The 21,145-nt window shown below is 35.8% G+C and overlaps 1 long non-coding RNA gene and 16 other non-coding genes across 17 annotated transcripts; all 17 read right to left on the minus strand.

Moving 5' to 3' along the window:
* Positions 1–3,295: 3,295 nt before the first annotated feature.
* LOC149625336 (uncharacterized) lies at positions 3,296–4,439 on the minus strand. Its single transcript, XR_016374589.1, has 2 exons — positions 3,796–4,439; positions 3,296–3,714 (listed from the first exon to the last, which is right to left on the minus strand). It is a non-coding gene; the product is annotated as an uncharacterized LOC149625336 (long non-coding RNA).
* Positions 4,440–12,863: 8,424 nt separating this feature from the next.
* On the minus strand, positions 12,864–12,945 carry TRNAS-AGA (transfer RNA serine (anticodon AGA)). The gene has a single exon. It is a non-coding gene; the product is annotated as a tRNA-Ser (tRNA).
* Positions 12,946–13,779: 834 nt separating this feature from the next.
* TRNAS-UGA (transfer RNA serine (anticodon UGA)) lies at positions 13,780–13,861 on the minus strand. Its single transcript has one exon. It is a non-coding gene; the product is annotated as a tRNA-Ser (tRNA).
* Positions 13,862–14,091: 230 nt separating this feature from the next.
* TRNAS-UGA (transfer RNA serine (anticodon UGA)) lies at positions 14,092–14,173 on the minus strand. The gene has a single exon. It is a non-coding gene; the product is annotated as a tRNA-Ser (tRNA).
* A 230-nt stretch (positions 14,174–14,403) lies between these two features.
* TRNAS-AGA (transfer RNA serine (anticodon AGA)) lies at positions 14,404–14,485 on the minus strand. Its single transcript has one exon. It is a non-coding gene; the product is annotated as a tRNA-Ser (tRNA).
* A 73-nt stretch (positions 14,486–14,558) lies between these two features.
* Positions 14,559–14,640, minus strand: TRNAS-CGA (transfer RNA serine (anticodon CGA)). The gene has a single exon. It is a non-coding gene; the product is annotated as a tRNA-Ser (tRNA).
* Positions 14,641–14,715: 75 nt separating this feature from the next.
* Positions 14,716–14,797, minus strand: TRNAS-CGA (transfer RNA serine (anticodon CGA)). Its single transcript has one exon. It is a non-coding gene; the product is annotated as a tRNA-Ser (tRNA).
* Positions 14,798–14,870: 73 nt separating this feature from the next.
* On the minus strand, positions 14,871–14,952 carry TRNAS-UGA (transfer RNA serine (anticodon UGA)). The gene has a single exon. It is a non-coding gene; the product is annotated as a tRNA-Ser (tRNA).
* A 230-nt stretch (positions 14,953–15,182) lies between these two features.
* TRNAS-AGA (transfer RNA serine (anticodon AGA)) lies at positions 15,183–15,264 on the minus strand. Its single transcript has one exon. It is a non-coding gene; the product is annotated as a tRNA-Ser (tRNA).
* A 74-nt stretch (positions 15,265–15,338) lies between these two features.
* Positions 15,339–15,420, minus strand: TRNAS-UGA (transfer RNA serine (anticodon UGA)). Its single transcript has one exon. It is a non-coding gene; the product is annotated as a tRNA-Ser (tRNA).
* Positions 15,421–15,493: 73 nt separating this feature from the next.
* TRNAS-CGA (transfer RNA serine (anticodon CGA)) lies at positions 15,494–15,575 on the minus strand. The gene has a single exon. It is a non-coding gene; the product is annotated as a tRNA-Ser (tRNA).
* A 75-nt stretch (positions 15,576–15,650) lies between these two features.
* On the minus strand, positions 15,651–15,732 carry TRNAS-CGA (transfer RNA serine (anticodon CGA)). The gene has a single exon. It is a non-coding gene; the product is annotated as a tRNA-Ser (tRNA).
* Positions 15,733–15,805: 73 nt separating this feature from the next.
* On the minus strand, positions 15,806–15,887 carry TRNAS-UGA (transfer RNA serine (anticodon UGA)). The gene has a single exon. It is a non-coding gene; the product is annotated as a tRNA-Ser (tRNA).
* Positions 15,888–16,117: 230 nt separating this feature from the next.
* On the minus strand, positions 16,118–16,199 carry TRNAS-AGA (transfer RNA serine (anticodon AGA)). Its single transcript has one exon. It is a non-coding gene; the product is annotated as a tRNA-Ser (tRNA).
* Positions 16,200–16,273: 74 nt separating this feature from the next.
* Positions 16,274–16,355, minus strand: TRNAS-AGA (transfer RNA serine (anticodon AGA)). The gene has a single exon. It is a non-coding gene; the product is annotated as a tRNA-Ser (tRNA).
* Positions 16,356–16,429: 74 nt separating this feature from the next.
* TRNAS-UGA (transfer RNA serine (anticodon UGA)) lies at positions 16,430–16,511 on the minus strand. Its single transcript has one exon. It is a non-coding gene; the product is annotated as a tRNA-Ser (tRNA).
* Positions 16,512–16,584: 73 nt separating this feature from the next.
* On the minus strand, positions 16,585–16,666 carry TRNAS-UGA (transfer RNA serine (anticodon UGA)). Its single transcript has one exon. It is a non-coding gene; the product is annotated as a tRNA-Ser (tRNA).
* Positions 16,667–21,145: the final 4,479 nt, after the last annotated feature.

The following is a 21,145-nucleotide window of genomic DNA, read 5'->3' on the forward strand; positions in this document are numbered from 1 at the left end:
AACACACTCTAAGATTATCAATTCGCGAGCAACTTTTATCATATATCGCGAAATTTCATTCGGCATGGAGCGTGCCACTAGAATTTGGTTAACAAGAAGGCAGAACATTATGCGATTGGTCAGAGGTTCTTATTTAAAATTATACTTAAAATCATTCGTGGATGTTTCACTATAAAGAATGGTCTTATAATTAGTAGAAGAATTGATAAAAAAATCACTTGATTTTCCACTTCACCCTCCTTCTAAGAGAAACGATATGACTTTTTGGCAACTTAGAACGACGTCAGAAAGCGAAAGCGTGCACGAAAGACGCGTGTTTGCACATCCTCATTAATAGGAATGCGGCAAGTTGTTTCTTGTTAAATATCGATTGTACCTCCGACTCAAGAAATGTCTTCGTTCTCAAACGCTCTTGAATTATGTAGTTCTTTTTTTCCAAATCGAGTAATAAATAATAAAATAATTTTGAAGAGGTAACAGTGATTATTTTAAGAACATTAAACATTTCAAATCCACATTTGCTTCAAAAATGAATTCGGAGAAATTTGAGAACGGGAAGGATTTATTTCATTCGTGAATAAGTAAATATACAAAAATAATATTAATTATCATTTCATTTGCCAAATGTAAGTAATATTTAACTTAACTTGCTTGAAATAATTAATTGCAAATAATAAATTTAAGTGCATCGAAAAGAAATAAATTACTAAAAGTCTATCATTCAAAACTGTTAATAATTTGGTATCCACCACTTAACGTGTTTACTTTACGAAATATTAGTGTTTTTAGGTTAATGTTGCTCAATTCCCGAGAAGATGGGGGACAAAAACGGTGAAAAATTCAAGAAAAGCATAATACGCATTGAAGACGTCGACGAGTTGTAACATCGCTAACACTAAAAATTTAAGTTCTGTATAAACCTTTCTCTTAGAAAACACTAGGTTTACTTAAACATTGGTCCAAATCTAGTATTGACACAATCATGAATGTAATTCCAAGGCTTAAAAGTAACCTCCTGGAACTTAACAATTAATTTCGAATCTTTATGGTAATATAGATAGGTTCTCGTGGCAATTATGGGAAAAGTGTAAAATTTTTCATTGTTTTTAAATAATTAGTTTTAATGCAGTTTTGAATATGTCACTATCAGAGTATTTACAAGTAGGCGATTGGGAAGGGAAGCTTTAGCAACAGATAACAGCTTAGAAATGATCTCGTTTCCTTTTCAATTCTCAGGGCAGATCTTGAGAACATCTGAATTTGTGCTATGAGGGTACTCGATTAGAGACGAGTATTCGACTCGATACTCGACGAGAGATTTACTGAGACTCGAAAAAGTTTCGAGTATCAAACCTAGGCTCTATAAATACTCCAACCTGTTTTTGGAAGGCCTTTTACTCTGAAAATGGGGCGTAGTAATTATATGAAATCTACTGGATATAGTTAAAAAAAGCAAGTTAGTGATGACTGGGTAGTTTAGATCATAATTCCAGCGTAATGTAGTTGCTCCTAGCTGGTTTATTGGTGAAAGTAGAAGTAATAAAATACAGTTAAAAGCGCGTTGACTATTATTTTTATTATTTATTTCTTTTTATTGAAATTCAGCTCAGTAATTTTCGTTTGGGACTTTGCGTGAAGTATAACAATGGGTTCACGGGTAGTTGAGCGGTTTTCAAAAGAGCGTTTTGGAATAAAGCGGTTCCTAAAACAGCGGTTTGCAAAACCGCGTGGAAGCAAAACCGCGATTGCTGTTACCGCGTTTCTCAATACAGCGCTATTTCCCAAAACAGCGGTTGCTGTTTCCGCCCAAACTGTGATTGATAGGGAGGGAAATCTCTATTATATTAAGTATATAGAACAAAGAACAATATTATGCAAAAGGAGTAATGTTATATCGAAAGTAAATATAAAATATAATTTTTTGGAAAAGGCATATTATTTTGGGAAGTTAATGAAGATAAACAACAATATTTTGGAAAAGGCGTACTTTCTTACGCTCAAGATATAAACGCTGTAATCAAAATGCGCTAAAACGAGAAATGGCTATGATGGCAAACGCGTTTATGAAAAAGCCGTTTTGGACAATGCTGTTTTGATAACACGCCCAATCGATAACATACCTAACAATGGCCACCAGTGACTTTGGAGAGGAATGACATTCTGAAGATTTTCATTAGGAATTGGTTTATTAAATTTAAAGGGAATTAGAATAATACCGTCTGGGAATTTCTTGAAGTAGTTGTAGATGATCAAAATGACTTTCTCTATTATGAGAGCGATAAATGTACGAAAAGTGTGGAAATTCTAGAAAAGAAATTCCAAATTAAAGGAAAAGTTCAGGGTACCTAACATTAGACCTCAAATTAACGGCCTCTTTTAGAAGATATCGAAATGATTGATAAAAAAATTATAATTTCCCTAATTACGATTAAAATCCAATTAATTGACATAAAAATTGAATAGAGGAGCCGCGCCATTTTTTAAAGTCACGTGATAAACTCGCACACACGCCGTTATTGGCCAAATGGCTAGCGAATAGGAAAGTTAGATTTCTCTACTGCAGACGACGATATTTATTGATATATTCAAGGTTGACTTTCAGCATAGCCCACTCGATCACGCGCATCACGACGCAAGCTGCTCGCGCTATAGAAGCCCTTCAATCGGCCAAAAAGTGTAACTTTTGGGTTCTTGGCGAGAAATTCGAAGTCAGCGAAAATTAACATTAAGTTCTATGGGATGAGGAAGGTTTTTTGGCCAGATCCTCTGTCCTGTTGATCGAAATGACCTGAAATTTCAATGAGACGTGTGTTTTGACGTGTTTTATTAATCTTAAAAGGATTCAAGCTTCTAGAGTGGATAGCTTTTTAAAAAAAATATTTTCATAGCCAATATGATTGGTTCAGTGCTAAGACTGAATATATCTTCAGATCTACAGGTCCAAATGTCCTGAAATCTTAATGAGAGGTGTGTTACAGTCGTTTCTATTATATTAAAAAGGATTCAAGCTTTTAGAGTGGATAATTATTTCAATAAAAATTAATTTCCAATGTCATAATTGTAAATTAAGAACTTAATGCACTATATCTTTGGATCTACTGGCCCAAATGTCCTGAAAATTTAATGAGAGGTGTGTTAAAATAATTTAACTTTCACTCCCTTTCCAAGATTAAACGTATTGCTTAAACATTACGCTAAAAATCGTAGAATTAAACAAAATTATAGGCCCTAAAACCTAAAACACACCTTATTTGGGAAAGTTCAGAAGAACCCCTGTTTTTCTGCCAAAACGCAATTTTAGTTCAAAAATGTATTTATTGCAAATATCACATATTTTACAAAAACCAAAAATTAAGCATAGAAAAATCATGATTAAGAAACGAACTGAAAAGGGTTGGTGAAAATTATCATAATACCAGTTGCAGTTGGTAAAAAACAAAGATATAGTGGAGAGATAGTTTTAAATTATAATTAATTGTCAAAGAGGTCCAAGAAGAAAAAGCTTCCTCGCAGCGATCCTATGCTTGTTCAAAGACATTCTGAAGCTTCTTGAGTGGTGCTTGATCTTAGTTTTGAAGCTTTGTTTTAGCATTTGTCAACTTTTCTTATTTTGACGATATACTTTATATTTTAATCGATTAATCTTTTAAATGCCCCTCCCAACAAGTAAGAATAACAATTAAAAATCGCCAAGGGTTTTCGAGACATCTGCCCCTATGCATGTTTACAAATCATAGAAAATTGGTTCAAAAGGTCAATGATTTTTTTAATATAATATAATAGATTTTAACACACCTCTCATTAAAATTTCAGGGCATTTGGACCAGTAGATCTGAAGATATATTCAGTCTTGGCACTGAACCCATCATTTTGGCTATGAAAATAATTTTTTTAAAAAAACCTTTCCACTCTAGAAGCTTGAATCCTTTTAAGATTAATAAAACACGTCAAAACACACGTCTCATTGAAATTTCAGGTCATTTCGATCAACAGGACAGAGGATCTGGCCAAAAAACCTTCCTCATCCCATAGAACTTAATGTTAATTTTCGCTGACTTCGAATTTCTCGCCAAGAACCCAAAAGTTACACTTTTTGTCCGATTGAACGGGCTTCTATAGCGCGAGCAGCTTGCGTCGTGATGCGCGTGATCGAGTGGGCTATGCTGAAAGTCAACCTTGAATATATCAATAAATATCGTCGTCTGCAGTAGAGAAATCTAACTTTCCTATTCGCTAGCCATTTGGCCAATAACGGCGTGTGTGCGAGTTTATCACGTGACTTTAAAAAATGGCGCGGCTCCTCTATTCAATTTTTGGGTCAATTAATTGGATTTTAATCGTAATTAGGGAAATTATAATTTTTTTTATCAATCATTTCGATATCTTCTAAACGAGGCCGTTAATTTGAGGTCTAATGTTAGGTACCCTGAACTTTTCCTTTAATCGATAAATACTCGAAACAATTAGAAAAATAAGAGAAATTTTCAACACTCGAGACTCGATTCGAGAAAATAAGAGAAATTTTCAACACTCGAGACTCGATTCGAGAAAATAAGAGAAATTTTCACTACTAGAGACTCGACTCGAAAACAAAAATTCAGGGCTCGCACAGCCATAATCTGAATTTATATGTGCCAACAAATTTTCTTTGATTTTATTTATATTTTGCTTCAGAATGTACAAAACACAAAGCAAGAAGGAATATACTATAAGAAGGTATAAATTAGTACCCAGTGCTCGCGTGATAGCCGACAATCCCCCTATGGGGGTGGAAACGGAGGCGGGACTTATCTTACTTTACGTTTTCCACCACCTTTGGTTAAGCCTTTTTTAGGTTTTTTTCACTCACAAAAACATAAGTATAGTACACTTCATTCGATTTAGAAATAGTTATAAAACGATTTTCACGTAAAGTTACATATTCAACTCCATCAAAGTAGGTTCAAAACCTTAAAGTAGCTTGTTAAAAGCAATTCAAAACAACTGTCGTACCTAGTTAGCACCTTGGGCAGACTCCGGACCATTTTCGGTTTTCTCTAGTCGGAATACGTCATTGGCGTCCGTATGACCTATCCCCGCGGGATCCAATGGAAAAGCGCTAGGCAATGACGGACATGAAAGGGGAGGGGCTTACTTGCCCACTGACACCGACGTAAGAGTAGAAGCGTGAAATCTCGCCATTTATGCCTTCTTATAGTTTATTCCTTCTTGCACAAAGTAGTAGTGCTTTAAACATGAAAGTTACTACAACTACTACTTTGTGCAAGGAGGAATATACTCTAAGAAGGCATAAATGTCTTGGAGTTCTGTGGTACATCATAAATTTTTTTTTTATAGTACTAGCTGATGCGGAGACAACGCTCTTATAAAATTAGTACGTAAATTGAAATGTTATAAGAAACGGAAAGATTTCATATCATAGATATAGTATAATTAAAGGTTTTTGCGGTAACTTTCACTTTATGGGGTTGATTAAAAAACAAAGAGGGAGTTCTTTCACACGCATAATACGTAATACGCGTAACGTGGAGTTACGTTTATTGGAATTAACATTAATAGTTTGAATGAAAACTTTCTTTATTGTGTACAATAAAAATTTATGACACAGTTCACGAGACTATACACAGAGTAAATCGTGTTTTTCTTATCGGAAATGTTGATGGAAATAAATTAGATAATGGTGTAATTTACAATATTTCTATATTTTACCTTAGATATACCAAAAAAAAAAAAGAAAAAAAAAAGAAATTCGGCTTCTTAAATTAAAATTTTAAAATTTTAAAACTTTTTCACTACCGGAAGTTGGTGATAGTTCCCTGTGGCGTAAAAGGTGAATATGCATGAAATAAGGCTTAGGCTTAAGTCAAATCTTTTATACAATGTTTTTGGTAAGTCTTATTCGAAACTTTTATTTGAAGCGGGCGACTAGTGAGCCAATCTCTTATGCAATTATGACTCAAAATGGGAATGACAATTCCGGCAAAGTTCCAATACCACTTTAGATTTTTAAGTGAAATTGGTTTCAGTTTTTTCTTCTATCTTGGTGAAATCTTAAGATATTTTAATAATACTCTTCTTATTTTAGTGAGAAAAATACCCCAACCTTAAATTAGACTTTCCCTTTTAGAAGTGAGTCTGTAAATGACTTTTTTCATGTACAATAAACATTCTTTTCATTTCATTTCATAATAATTTTAGTATAAATATAATAGTATAGTCCAGATACGTTGCTAAGAAATTATAATATTAATATTTACTGTTTTTAATTAAAAAAATTGGCAGATACGTGTTTTATGAAAGAGATGAGGTTTGATAAAGAGCTCCTGAACATGATAATCATTAATTATAAATCTCCCGTTTACACAGCAAGCATGTGAATCTCATATGCTTCTAATAATCAATAATTCTATGAACATCTTTAATAAAGATCGAATCCGAGAGCATCTCCGATAGAAATGAAAATGAAAATTTGAGCAAGTATTGATCTAGATCTATGAAAAAAGCACAATTTCACAGAGTGCTTAGAAAGCTGCCCTAGTATTAAATAGTTAGTACTGTTATACTAATACTATTGCTCTTCTAATAGTTAGTACTGTTCTACTATTACTATTGCTGTTTATATAGTTAGTAATGTTCCACTAATACTATTGCTGTTTATATAGTTAGTAATGTTCCACTAATACTATTGCTGTTTATATAGTTAGTACTGTTCCACTAATACTATTGCTGTTCTCATAGTTAGTACTGTTCTACTAATACTATTGCTGTTCAATAGTAAGTACTGTTCTACTAATACTATTGCTGCTCTAATAGTTAGTGCTATTATACTAATACTATTGCTGTTCTCATAGTACTGTTCTACTAATACTTTTGCTGTTCTAATATTTAGTACTGTTCTACTAATACTTTTGCTGTTCTAATATTTAGTACTATTCTACTAATACTATTTCTGTTCTAATAGTTGAAATTCGTTCGCCAAGCAAATTGAAGGAATAGCGTTTGAAACTCTTTTCTCGCTTTTCAGTTTTGTTCACACTGAACTTTGTTTTGAATCGCTTCGAATCAGTTTTCTTTACTGCTTAAATCTTTGAACTGGGACGGACGGTGGTTTAAATATTTGAATCCAAAGCAAATTTAAAAGGTTGTTCACTCCAATAACAGCTTCCTTTCTGAAAACTTGGAAAACGAAACGCGAACGCCAAAATACTTTCGTAAGCGTTATAATTAATTTTGGCGAAACTAGGTCATTCGCGAAATGATATAAAAACAATTTGTTTGAGCCAAATAATATAACCCTAGAGAGGCAGTAATTAATTTGCAAGGTTTCCCGATCCAAAAATTCCACGAGATGGTGTTTGCCCAAAAGGGAAAGATCGTTAACGATAGCTGACTTGACTTGTCCAGCCGGGGAATGAAAAAAGGCAGGAAGAATCCGCGAGTTATTGATCTGAAGAAGGAATTGAAGAGAAGAGAGTGAAAGAATTCGATGCAAAACTCTCCCTTGAGCGTCATCTAAGATGAGCAAAATCAGTTCGGCTTCACTGACGTCCGTCGCACTTCGAATTCCACACAAGCTACCATTTATTTCGAAATGAGAATGGAAAACGATAGGGATTCTTGCCTACGTAAAATCACCACACCAAGAGTCCCTTGGAATGTCGCCATTCAGCCCGCTAGGATCACTAATGTTCTACAGGTCATTTTTGCTCGTCTGCTTAGATAACGGAGCGAGATTCTAGCCGTATATAAATCGGGTTAATTTCGAAATGATGCAAGGGGAACTGTTACGTTGTATATTATCCATTATACAGGGTGTTCCAAAATATTGGTGGATCTAATGGATGATTGAAAGTGAAAAATGTTCTAGGACATTTTGCACAAAGGACTGCGTTTAGAAGTTATGATTGGAATCATTTGACTGTTTTACGTCAGACCCCTTAAATTTCAGTAACTAACTGAAAGACAAAGTGAATTTAGTTAAGGGCTCATCACTAAAACAATCTAATCATGATTTTCTAAAAGGTATCCCATAGGTCAATTGTCACAGAAGATTTTCCCATAGAACTCACTGTAACTCGGTCGTACCATCCTTTTTTAAAACTCTGTAGATGTTTCATTTATTAAAATTTTACTTTATATTTCCTGTTATTGTTTTTAAGTAAGCTCAAATGATTTCATAGAAAGAGGAATGTGCTTCGTTAACCTTATTGGAATTTACATCTTTGTCTCTGCAGTACAGATCCCTTGAGCTTGTCAAACATGACAGGGCTACAAAATCTTCGATTTAAATTGATTTCAATAAAGCTACATTAAGTATTGTTAGATACATTTAGTCTTGTTTGAATTTTAAATTAAGCTTATATGCAAGTAATTAAAAATTACATTCCTGAAAGTCAATCTTACCGCAATATATATACATATATATTTTCGTTTCTTCATTTGCGATCAATATTATCGACCTAGCTCTATATAAAATCATACATTATATAGACGATAATTAAAGTTAAAAGTAGGAAGGCATAAATGTATGTAAGATTGTAAGATTTTGGTAAATGTAAGCAATGGGATAAATGTGAAAATCGATATTAAAGCATATAAAGAGGGAGCTAGTGAACCAATATCGATTTTCATTATTTACAATTGAAAATCTTTTTCATTTGCATATTTTCTCTTTGATATAAATTAGATACTATCACAATGTTAGTCATTCGAAAATGTAGCCTAGTCCCTAAAATTATTTTATAACGTTACTTGTTACTTTTTTTACCGACAGGAGACCGAGGAGATTTATGATTGGTTAGTGTACGATCAATAATCGATTTTTTTTATAAAACTAACATATTCATGTCCAAATATAAACTCGTAAATTAATAATAAAATTGTTTGGCAAATCATTTTATAATTTGATTTAAATTAGTATATATGTTCACGTATTCGTAAAAGGTGGAGCTGAGAACCTTCTCTTTACAGAAACTAATCAATAATTTAAGACTGAAAACCTCTAAACGAATTTCAAAAACATGCGCGAGCTAAGAGGCAATTCTAGATGGAACTCAAAATCCCTTTAAATGAAAGCACATGCGATCTTTTTGCTCTAGTTAAAACAGGGTTGAAAAAACCGGTTTTTTCTTAAAAAAAAGCCAGTTCACCGGGTTTTTTGGGTTTTATTGGGTATTTGGATTTTTAATCTTTAGCAGTTGCGTGCATGGTAGAAATTGTCATTCAAACATAACTGCTAAATAAAAAAGTATTAAAATGTTTCATAAAAAATAAAAATATTATTATATAGTACTTTTGAAGTTGAAACAACAAATACCTAACAAATATTTTGAACTATCTTTCAAATGAAATTATTCAAGCATCAAATAGCCATCAAAATTGAAGATCTTAGTGATAGGTTTTTTTAAGTGGGTTTTTATGTTGGTAAAACCCAATAAAACCCGCGGATTTTTTTAATTCGAACCCTGAGTTAAAACTGTCTCCGCACTCTAAAAATTCGTCTATTTTTATGGGAGGAAATATTCTGTACTTTCAAAGGCATCACATTTGGCATCTACTAGATGGCGTTAGTAATAAAGAAAATTTTGAAGATAAATTAACGAGGAAATATGATGTACTTAATATCAGAAAGTCCCAAAACTTGAAATATTCATTTATTGCATCCCCTGAATGTACTTTGGAGGCAGTTGTAGTAAAACGTTTGCGGGTCATTTACGATTTGCTTCTTTTAAATGATTTGCAATGAAGATAATAATTTTAATTTAGTTCTTCAATGTTACAAACTTTCCATCATTATTATCCCTTTTAACACTCTTCTTCGACCATTTCCACAAAAATAAAAAATAATATTTCTGTGCTGACTAGCCAGTGGAGATGGTTATACCCTAAAATAAAGATATTTCACCACTTCAAATAGTCGCAGCTAATTTATGTTTCCTAGATATCAAGGTGTCTTGTGAGGAAGAAGCCGTAGCTCGCGTGAAAATGAATTGCATTATTTACATTTGATAATTTATAAATATGAACGATAGATATTTCATAATGCCATGAACAGTAAGCTTGTAACAAATTACGAGTAGAACTATTCGCTTTGTGTTTCTTCACGTTTAAACTTTTCATGTTCCATACTCCTTTCAAGACAAAACTTGTCATTATAACTAAATTTTTAAAGATTAAAAAAAATTATATTGAAATATTTTTTTGGTTTTAGTAATAACGGTTAGTAAATTTATTCTGAGAGAGTGGTAGCTCTGTTAGATAAGACTTCATACTACTCTTAATGCATAAAGAGGGTTTTTTGTTTGGATGTAGTTTTTTTCGTATTATATTAACTGTTTTGAAAAAATTCCAAAGAATCTACAATTCCGACCCTCAATATGTGGTTAAAATTTCAAAGGTATCCATTAATTATTTTAATTTATAAAAATAAAGTTGCCAAGGGTGGTTTTCATTTCCATAAAATTAATCACAGATTTTGACGAAAAACTGGAAATTTCCCATAGAAATAACATGGGAAATTTTCCAAAGTTACAAATTTTGTCCATATCCTTACAAAAATAACTATACGTTCGATAGGTAGGTGTGAAAACGGTCTTAAATGAAAGCCCCATATCTATAATTAGCGCCTATTTTTTTCATCAAGAAAAATAAATTTTAAATATTGTTTTACATATTTTTAGTTACATGCTCTGACTTACGTGGTTTACCCTGAAACTATGGAACTTGCGACTTTTTCGTATGAGTTACGTAGTTTAGGAAGCCACATTGGACTTAGGTCGTTTTTCTGCGTTTATAGTCAAATTCTTAGAACAAATAGCTAGCTTAATGGACATTTTATCTTTTCCCTCTACAGATAAAAGCTAATTACACTGGATAAGCAATAAAAGATTATTAAACTAGATTATCAGTTAAAGATAATTGAACTAGGTTCCCAATTAAATGTACTTAAAATAAATTATCAATTAGAGGTAAGTAAACTAGTCTACCAATTATAGATTATTAAACTAGATTACCAATTAGAGGTAATTAACTAGATAACCAATTATAGGTAATTAAACTAGATTACGAATTTGAGGTAATTAAACTAGCTTACCAATTAAATGTACTTAAAATAAATTATCAATTAGAGGTAAGTAAACTAGTCTACCAATTATAGATTATTAAACTAGATTACCAATTAGAGGTAATTAACTAGAAAACCAATTATAGGTAATTAAACTAGATTACTGACGATTGTTAATTAAGCTAGATTACCGACGACTGGTAATTAAGCTTGATTATCGTCGACTGGTAATAAAACTAGATTACCGACGACTGTAATTAAAATCGGATTACCGACGACTGATTATTAAAATCGGATTACCGACGACTGATTATTAAAATCGGATTACCGACGACTAGTAATTAAAATCGGATTACCGACGACTAGTAATTAAAATCGGATTAATGACGACTGGTAATTAAGCTGGATTTCAGACAACTGGTAACTAAGCTATGTAATAGTTTATAATCATGTCTTGATAAGTGAAAATATCTGTTACTTCAGGCAGTTACTTTTTACACTTATGTTTTACGATTCCCTCCCATTGGACCGAAATCCCATTCAACCGAAAGCAAAGAAGAAATCCCGCACCTTGGGCGGTTTACGATAAGTGGAGATAGCCATGAATGGCTGCACTTAACGTTAGTGTACACTGCCTAGTTATTTCCGATAAAACGAAGTAGCAATGAGTTAACCGTGGAAACGGTTTTAAAGGCTTATGCAAATTAAAGGGAAAGCTAAAATAAGCCGTAAACCGTAACATTTTCTTTAATGTTACTTTAAAATGATACTTAAAACGAGAGATTTATATTTATATCAAGGTGAATATACATATTACACTATATTGTTGATTCTAAAATTTTATATTATGTTTTGCTTGTAATACAAGTTTACAGCAACAGAATCGAGGAAGAGACGTCCTCCTAACCAAACCAAACCTAATATAACAGTAATGTTTTGAAAAAGGCATATTTTTTGAGAAGTCAATGAAGCTAAACATCAATATTTTGGAAAAGGCGTAACATTATTAATTGATTTACAAAATATTACTAAACTAACATAACCAAACCTAACCTAACATAACAGTAATGCTTTGGAAAAGGCATATTGTTGGAGAAGTCAACGAAGCTAAACATCAATATTTTGGAAAAGGCGTAACATTGTTAAATGATTTATAAAATATTACTAACCTAACTTAACCAAACCTAACCTAACATAACAGTAATGTTTTGGAAAAGGTATATTATTTGAGAAGTCAATGAAGCTAAACATCAATATTTTGGAAAAGGCGTAGCATTGCTAAATTATTTATAAAATATTACTAACCTAACCTAAACTAAACCGACCCTAACCTAACCTGTCCTAAATCAACGTCACCCCGTTGCATTGAAATCGATGGGATCTCCTTATCTTACGCAAATCCCAGTGGTTCGAAAACCCGCAGTTCCGCTAGTTTCTTATCTAGTTTGGCGTATTTCGGTTGAATGGGATTTCGGTTCATTGGGAATTCGGTCCATTGGGAAGATACCATGTTTTACACTTTCCGGTCTTTGTCTACAATGCCAGGTTTTATTAATCATGATAATGATTCTAACAAACAAAAGGGGCGCATTTCGTTTAGTTTCGAAATTGCCACGACTGACTGTTGTCGCTTCGATGAACGTAAAAATCTGTGAGCCTAGTAATGGTTTCATAGATATAAAAAGGCTCTTCGAGTACGTCGCATTAACCATTCGTCCACAACAGCTTGGTGTTAAGGAGGTCAAACAAACAATGAATATGACAACTGATGGTATCACAGGTATAAACATTTTATTTAAAACGCACTCGGCAGGATTCAAACCTGCGCGGGAACATCCCAACAGATATCTAGTCTGTCGCCTTAACCACTCGGCCACGACTGCTTGTGTTGTTCGAGACCACTCAAACACTTGTGCACTACTAAAGCTATCATTGGTATAAAAACGTTAGCTTAAACGTAGTCGGCAGGATTTGAACCTGCGCGGGAATATCCAAACAGATGTCGAGTCTGTCGCCTTAACCATTCGGCCAAGGCTGCATCTGGCCTATAATTGGTATAAAAATCGTAGCTCAAACGCAGTCGGTAGGATTCGATCGTATGATCTCGTAAAAAAAAAACAACAAAACTTAATTACCCGAAGTAATGCGCTTCATCACATGAGGAGAGAACAAAGGGTAATTTCACTACTGTTCGTTTCGTGTCATTCGGAGTTTCATAAGACACAGTTTTTTTCCGAATTTTAGTTATTTATTTTAATTATCTTCACGTTTTAGTCATGGTGAGAATGAAATTTCATATGAAAATGGCAACGAAAAAGGACCCACTCTCAAATGTTTTTACCTTAAAGAAAAATGGCGGCGACGAAGGGGGTTGAAAAGAGAAAAGAGCTATCTTAATGTCGATTTGAGGTGGAATTCATAAACGTCGGACGCAGCGCAATTTAGTACAGGGTGTCGTGCGCAAACGTCCTGCCTTTTGCGCACGACACCATTACTTCGCCTGTATTAAATTGCGTTGCGTCCGACGTTTATGGATTTCACCTTTGGCCGGCTATATCGCTGTCCAAATGATTGGATAGGGTTTGCGCGGCAATATCCCAACAGATTTCTTGTCTGTCGCCTTAACCACTAGGCCACGACTGCTTCTGTTAACGGAGACCACTCAAAAAATTGTGGAACTACTAAAGCTATCATTGGAATAAGTATGTTAGTTCGAACGCAGTCGACAGGATTCGAACCTGCGCGGGAACATCCCAACAGATTTCAAGTCTGTCGCCTTAACCACTCGTCCACGACAGCTTCGCTTAACCGAGACCACTCAAAAATTGTGGAACTACTAAAGCTATCATTGGAATAAGTATGTTAGTCCGAACCCAGTCGGCAGGATTAGAACCTGCACGGGAATATCCAGACAGATTTCAAGTCTGTCGCCTTAACAGTTCGGCCAGGACTGCTTCGGTTAAAAGAGACCACTCAAAAACCTGTGAAACCACTAAAGGAATTATTGAATTAAAAAATCTTTTCTCACCCGCAGTCGGCAGGATTCGCACCTGCGCGGGAACATCCCAACAGATTTCACGTCTGTCGCCTTTACCACTCGTCCACGACTGCTTCTGTTAACCGAGACCACTCAAAAAAGTGTGGAACTACTAAAGCTATCATTGAATAAGTATGTTAGTCCGAACCCAGTCGGCATGATTCGAACCTCCGCGGGAATATCCCAACAGATGTCGAGTCTGTCGCCTTAACCACTCGCCCACGACTGCTTCGATTAACAGAGACCACTCAGAAATCTGTGAAACCACTAATGGTATTATTGAAATAAAAAATCTTTGTTCAATCTCAGTCGGCAGGATTCGAACCTACGCGGGAATATCCCAACAGATTTCTAGTCTGTCGCCTTAACCACTCGGCCACGACTGCTTCTGTTAACCAAGACCAGTCAAAAAGGGTGGAACTACTAAAGCTATCATTGGAATAAGTATGCTAGCTCGAACGCAGTCGGCAGGATTCGAACCTGCGCGGGAATATCCCTACAGATTTCGAGTCTGTCGCCTTAACCACTCGTCCACGACTGCTTCGATTAACCGAGACTACTCAGAAATCTGTGAAACCACCAAAGGTATTATTGAAATAAAAAATCTATGCTCAATCGCAGTCGGCAGGATTCGAACCTGCGCGGGAATATCCCAACAGACTTCGAGTCTGTCGCCTTAACCACTCGGCCACGACTGCTTCTGTTAACGGAGACCACTCAAAAAGTGTGGAACTACTAAAGCTATCATTGGAATAAGTATGTTAGTTCGAACGCAGTCGGCAGGATTCGAACCTGCGCGGGAATATCCCAACAGATTTCAAGTCTGTCGCCTTAACCACTCGGTCACGACTGCTTCTGTTAACCGAGACCACTAAAAAATTGTGGAACTACTAAAGCTATCATTGGAATAAGTATGTGAGTTCGAACGCAGTCGGCAGGAATCGAACCTGCGAGGGAATATCCCAACAGATTTCGAGTCTGTCGCCTTAAGCACTCCTCCACGACTGTTTCGATTAACCGAGACTACTCAGAAATCTGTGAAACCACCAAAGGCATTATTGAATTAAAAAATCTTTGCTCAATCGCAGTCGGCAGGATTCGAACCTGCGCGGGAATATCCCAACAGATTTCTAGTCTGTCGCCTTAACCACTCGGCCACGACTGCTTCTGTTAAGCGAGTCCACTCAAAAAATTGTGGAACTACTAAAGCTATCATTGGAATAAGTATGAGTGTTCGAACGTAGTCGGCAGGATTCGAACCTGCGCGGGAGTATCCCAACAGATTTCAAGTCTGTCGCCTTAACCACTCGGCCACGACTGCTTCTATTAACCGAGACCACTAAAAAATTGTGGAACTACTAAAGCTATCATTGAAATAAGTACGTGAGTTCGAACGCAGTCGGCAGGATTCGAACCTGCGCGGAAATATCCCATCAGATTTCGAGTCTGTCGCCTTAACCACTCGGCCACGACTGCTGCTGTTAACTGAGACCACTCAAAAATCTGTGAAACTGCTAAAGGTATTATTGAAATAAAAAATCTTTGCTCAATCGCAATCGGCAGGATTCGAACCTGCGCGGGAATATCCCAACAGATTTCGAGTCTGTCGCCTTAACCACTCGGCCACGACTGCTTCTGTTAACAGAGACCACTCAAAAAGTGTGGAACTACTAAAGCTATCATTGGAATAAGTATGTTAGTTCGAACGCAGTCGGCAGGATTCGAACCTGCGCGGGAATATCCCAACAGACTTCAAGTCTGTCGCCTTAACCACTCGGCCACGACTGCTTCTGTTAACCGAGACCACTAAAAAATTGTGGAACTACTAAAGCTATCATTGGAATAAGTATGTGAGTTCGAACGCAATCGGCAGGAATCGAACCTGCGAGGGAATATCCCAACAGATTTCGAGTCTGTCGCCTTAAGCACTCGTCCACGACAGCTTCGATTAACCGAGACTACTCAGAAATCTGTGAAACCACCAAAGGTATTATTGAAATAAAAAATCTTTGCTCAATCGCAGTCGGCAGGATTCGAACCTGCGCGGGAATATCCCAACAGATTTCTAGTCTGTCGCCTTAACCACTCGGCCACAACTGCTTCTGTTAAGCGAGTCCACCCAAAAAATTGTGGAACTACTAAAGCTATCATTGGAATAAGTATGTGTGTTCGAACGCAGTCGGCAGGATTCGAACCTGCGCGGGAATATCCCAACAGATTTCTAGTCTGTCGCCTTGACAACTCGGCCACGACTGCTTCTGTTAACCGAGACCACTCAAAAAAGTGTGGAACTACTAAAGCTATTATTGGAATAAGAATGTTTGTTCGAACGCAGTCGGCAGGATTCGAACCTGCGCGGGAATATCCCAACAGATTTCAAGTCTGTCGCCTTAACCACTCGGCCACGACTGCTTCTGTTAACCGAGACCACTAAAAAATTGTGGAACTACTAAAGCTATCATTGGAATAAGTATGTGAGTTCGAACGCAGTCGGCAGGAATCGAACCTGCGAGGGAATATCCCAACAGATTTCACGTCTGTCGCCTTTACCACTCGTCCACGACTGCTTCTGTTAACCGAGACCACTCAAAAAAGTGTGGAACTACTAAAGCTATCATTGAATAAGTATGTTAGTCCGAACCCAGTCGGCATGATTCGAACCTCCGCGGGAATATCCCAACAGATGTCGAGTCTGTCGCCTTAAGCACTCGCCCACGACTGCTTCGATTAACAGAGACCACTCAGAAATCTGTGAAACCACTAATGGTATTAATCAAAAATGTCTTGATTAGAATCAAGACCTAAAAAGTATCGATAAGACTGAGGTTATCACTTGTCTGAATGATCAGATATTAATTTTTCTTTTTAATTGAAGCTTAAATGCATGCTTAAGAAAAAACAACGTTCCATTACCGTTTTCCGTTGAAATAAATTATTTTACTGGTAATCAAATTCAAAAATTTACTTATCTCGGCTTTTCGACCACAATTCCATTCCCCGAAAACATTTTATCATTACATTAATTACTTTATTTACGTGTCAAAATAGCCTATAAAAGAAGAAAAAACTGTAATAGCGGTCTGTTTGACCATGATAACAACCTTTTAAAAGTTGGAAGCACTATATAACCCTTTCGAGACTAACTGGACCTGAGCAAACTATAGCTTAACCTGCTACTAGTACGACCAGAGAGAATTGATGTAATCTGGAGTTGAAATTTCATCATGTGCGACCTGCGGCCCTGAAACTCTCCCATAGTCCCAATGTGTGTAGAACATATTTTTTTCGCTGTTATCTGCCAAAATCAATCTTTCTAGATAGTGCCGCCTGCTCACTTGAATTTTTCATGATATAATAAGGTTTGAATGAACAAAATTCTAGATTACTATTTTCACTACTATGTCCCTCTGCTAACTTGAAGCAAACTTTCCTCTCTTTCTGCAGCTCATTACCGGTGCATTCCCTTGACTTTCTGTTCGTTATAACTACTATCATGAATTTATTTATTTCAAACCAAAATATAAAAAAATGGATTCTTTTTCCTTTTGTGCTACTTAGAATTTTCAAATGTACTTAATGTTGTGCCGTGCCATATCAAATAGTCTCTGACCATTGTTAGAAACTAGAGATAGAAATTGGGCAGTAACACTGATCATGCCCTGAACTATGAGAAAGAACAATACGACGGTTGACTAAAGTACACTTGATATTACATCATTTTGCAAAACCGCGAGTAAAAATCTTACTGTCCCTATTCAATTTGGCGCCATTGGTTTTAGAATAATTAAAATGTTCCACTGCGAAGCGTGCCGGTCACAAATGGGGATGTAACGTCTTTAGGAACCTTTTAAAACGCAAAACCATACACGTACTCTCCCAAAAGTAATTAATGTAATGATAAAATGTTTTCGGGGAATGGAATTGTGGTCGAAAAGCCGAGATAAGTAAATTTTTGAAATTGATTACCAGTAAAATAATTTATTTCAACGGAAAACGGTAATGGAACGTTGTTTTTTCTTAAGCATGCATTTAAGTTTCAATTAAAAAGAAAAATTAATATCTGATCCTTCAGACAAGTGATAACCTCAGTCTTATCGATACTTTTTAGGTCTTGATTCTAATCAAGACATTTTTGATTAATATCTGTTCCTTCAGTCTTCATTTTAATTAAGAATGTTAAGAAACTGTTTTACATTTTCAAAATCTGCACTAAGCAGAAACATATATAAAGGGGACCATAACTTTAGCTCAATCAGACATTTATTTATAATGATACTTCGAAAATAAAACGTAAATCATTAAAAGTTTGTATTCCTATTGTAATTAGAATAATACATTTTTTACAATCATTTATTGAAACGCGAGGCGCCCCCCTAAAAATTCCACCTACCCACAAGCACCTACAAGCACCCGGGCAAAGCATCTACCCAAAAGTACCCGCAAGCACCCACAAGTATCCACAAGTACCTACAAGCACCCACAAGTACCCACAAGTACCTACAAGCACCCACAAGTACCCACAAGTACCTACTAGTACCCACAAGTACCTACAGGCACCCACAAGTACCTACAAGCACCCACAAGTACCTACAAGCACCCACAAGTACTACAAGCACCCACAAGTACCTACAAGCACCCACAAGTACCTACAAATACCTACAAATACCCACAATACCTACAAGCACCCACAATACCTACAAGCACCCACAAGTACCCAGAAGTACCTACAAGCACCCACAAGTACCCAGAAGTACCTACAAGCACCCACAAGTACCTACAAGCACCCACAAGTACCCACAAGTACCTACAAGCACCCACAAGTACCCGCAAGCACCCACAAGCACCTACAAACACCCACAAGTACCTACAAGTACTCGGGGCAAGCACCCACAAGTACCCGGGGCAAGCCCCCACAAGTACCCGGGGCAAGCCCCCACAAGTACTCGGGGCAAGAACCCACAAGTACCTACAAGCACCCACAAGTACTTACGAGTACCTACAAGTACTTACAAACACCCACAAGTACCTACATGAGCCGACAAGTACCTACAAGCACCCACAAGTACCTACGAGTACCTACAAGTACTTACAAACACCCACAAGTACCTACAAGTACCTACAAGCACTCACAAGTACCTACAAACACCCACAAGCACCTACAAACACCCACAAGTACCTACAAGCACCCACAAGTACCTACAAGCACCCACAAGTACCTACAAGCACTCTCAAGTGCCCACAAGTACAGTCCCCGACAAAAGTTTCTGGACATTTTCATTTGGCTGCCATTTTGTTCCTAATTGAGCTAAAGTAACAAAGTAGGACTTTCTAAATAGGTTTACTTCTCAAAAGTATATTAAAATTACAAATGACACTGTGGCGCTAATAGGGCGTTAGCCATAGCGGAAATAGTAAAGCCCCCCGATAATGACGTTACGAAATAATGCTTCAAATGGATCAATAATTCTATCGTTGCACGCGTCTTGTCACGTAGATTCCAAAACTGTTTTCAAATTGTAAATCTGTTCAGAAAATCAAAAGTTATGTCAAAAAATATGACGATCAAAACATTGGCAATTAAGCCTAACGATTATTTATTTTATCTATATCAACTTAGCACAGTAGTAAAACATTACGATCAGAAAAACAAGATGTTCCAATGCGAGAATTTTTAGTTTCACACTGACATATGAGAAATGAGAACTTATGAATTTGACTCAGTCTTCAGAAATGGAGGGTTGTTGGTGGTGGTTTGTAAACGTATAAATATTTAGAGATTTGGATATGTTTAATGATTTTTTATAATTTCCTAGTTGCTAATACAGTGGGTGAATATTTGGGGATAATTCTTTTGACGGATATTTTACGGCAGACGGCGTTATCTGTTGAATCGCTATTAAAAGTTGGACGAGTCGCGGTATTGGATGATGAACAGTGTTTCAAGAATATTCTTTGAGAAAGTTTAAGGAGCAAAATAGGTGGCATGACTAAAATACAGGTGTAACAGAGATAGTTTATGGAGCAAAATAGGTGGCATGACTAAAATCCAGGTGTAACAGAACTTATTATACGTTCGGAAAATAATGTTTGGACGCTTGAGAATTGGATGTTGAGAAATGCTCTGAAAATAATATTGTGGGAATAATATTTCGACGGCAAATTCAAGGATGGGTGAGAAGACATATTGTTCAATTCAAAGTGGATGAGAATGGTTTGAGTTATAATAATAATATATATACAGGTTAAATTATTCGCAAGTTCTTATGACATGAAAATATTTTACGACGTGGATAATTTTAACGTATTTCCCGCTTTCTCGGCTTTACTCTGCAAGTTTTCTTATTCCCAGCACATTTTAAACGTGACAACTATCCCTTTAAACTTTACTTAAGAATTTGGTTTTTTGAAAATTATGGCTGTTTTTGGAACATAGAGCAAAAAAGAGACAGAGGCCCTACAAACGATAAAAAACACAGCGTTTGCAATTGTGTCGTGTTTCAGCGAAGGTGCTCTATATATTTTTTAGCTTAGAGTAGACCAGTTTCAATGATCATCGGAAAAAAATCAGTTTCAATAGCCCATACATTTCCTGCTATAATAGAGTCGGTATGCGCCTTGGTTTGTGACATTGAGAATTTAATATCTCAATTTTACTATCGTTAATTTGGCAAAAAACTAAATTGAGTCTGCTTCCATTATTAACCTTGACTATTTGCCCTAAAATAATTTGATATTATTCTTTTGTAGTTTAAAGTTTACGTTTCATAATCTATATGGATAGAGGGACACTTAGATTTACACAATAATCTAAGACGCCTTGGATTTTTTACTTGAAATGAGAAATTTAACGGGCGCCCATGTATAGAGTTAAATACCATTTTCTTGCCCTGTCAAAGGTTGAAGCTTCTCCAAGGTTTTTCGGATAGAAATTTTATTTTATTTATGTATTTTTTCGCAGATGAAGTTTTACTGAAATTATATCATGAATATTTAGAAAAGAATTCATCTTGAATATTTAGGAGAATTCCAACTTGAATATTTAGAAT

This window comes from Phalangium opilio, unplaced genomic scaffold (assembly GCF_054372755.1).
Source record: "Phalangium opilio isolate 3A_F unplaced genomic scaffold, DU_Popi_V2 ptg000105l_1, whole genome shotgun sequence".
Lineage (NCBI taxonomy): Eukaryota > Metazoa > Arthropoda > Arachnida > Opiliones > Phalangiidae > Phalangium > Phalangium opilio.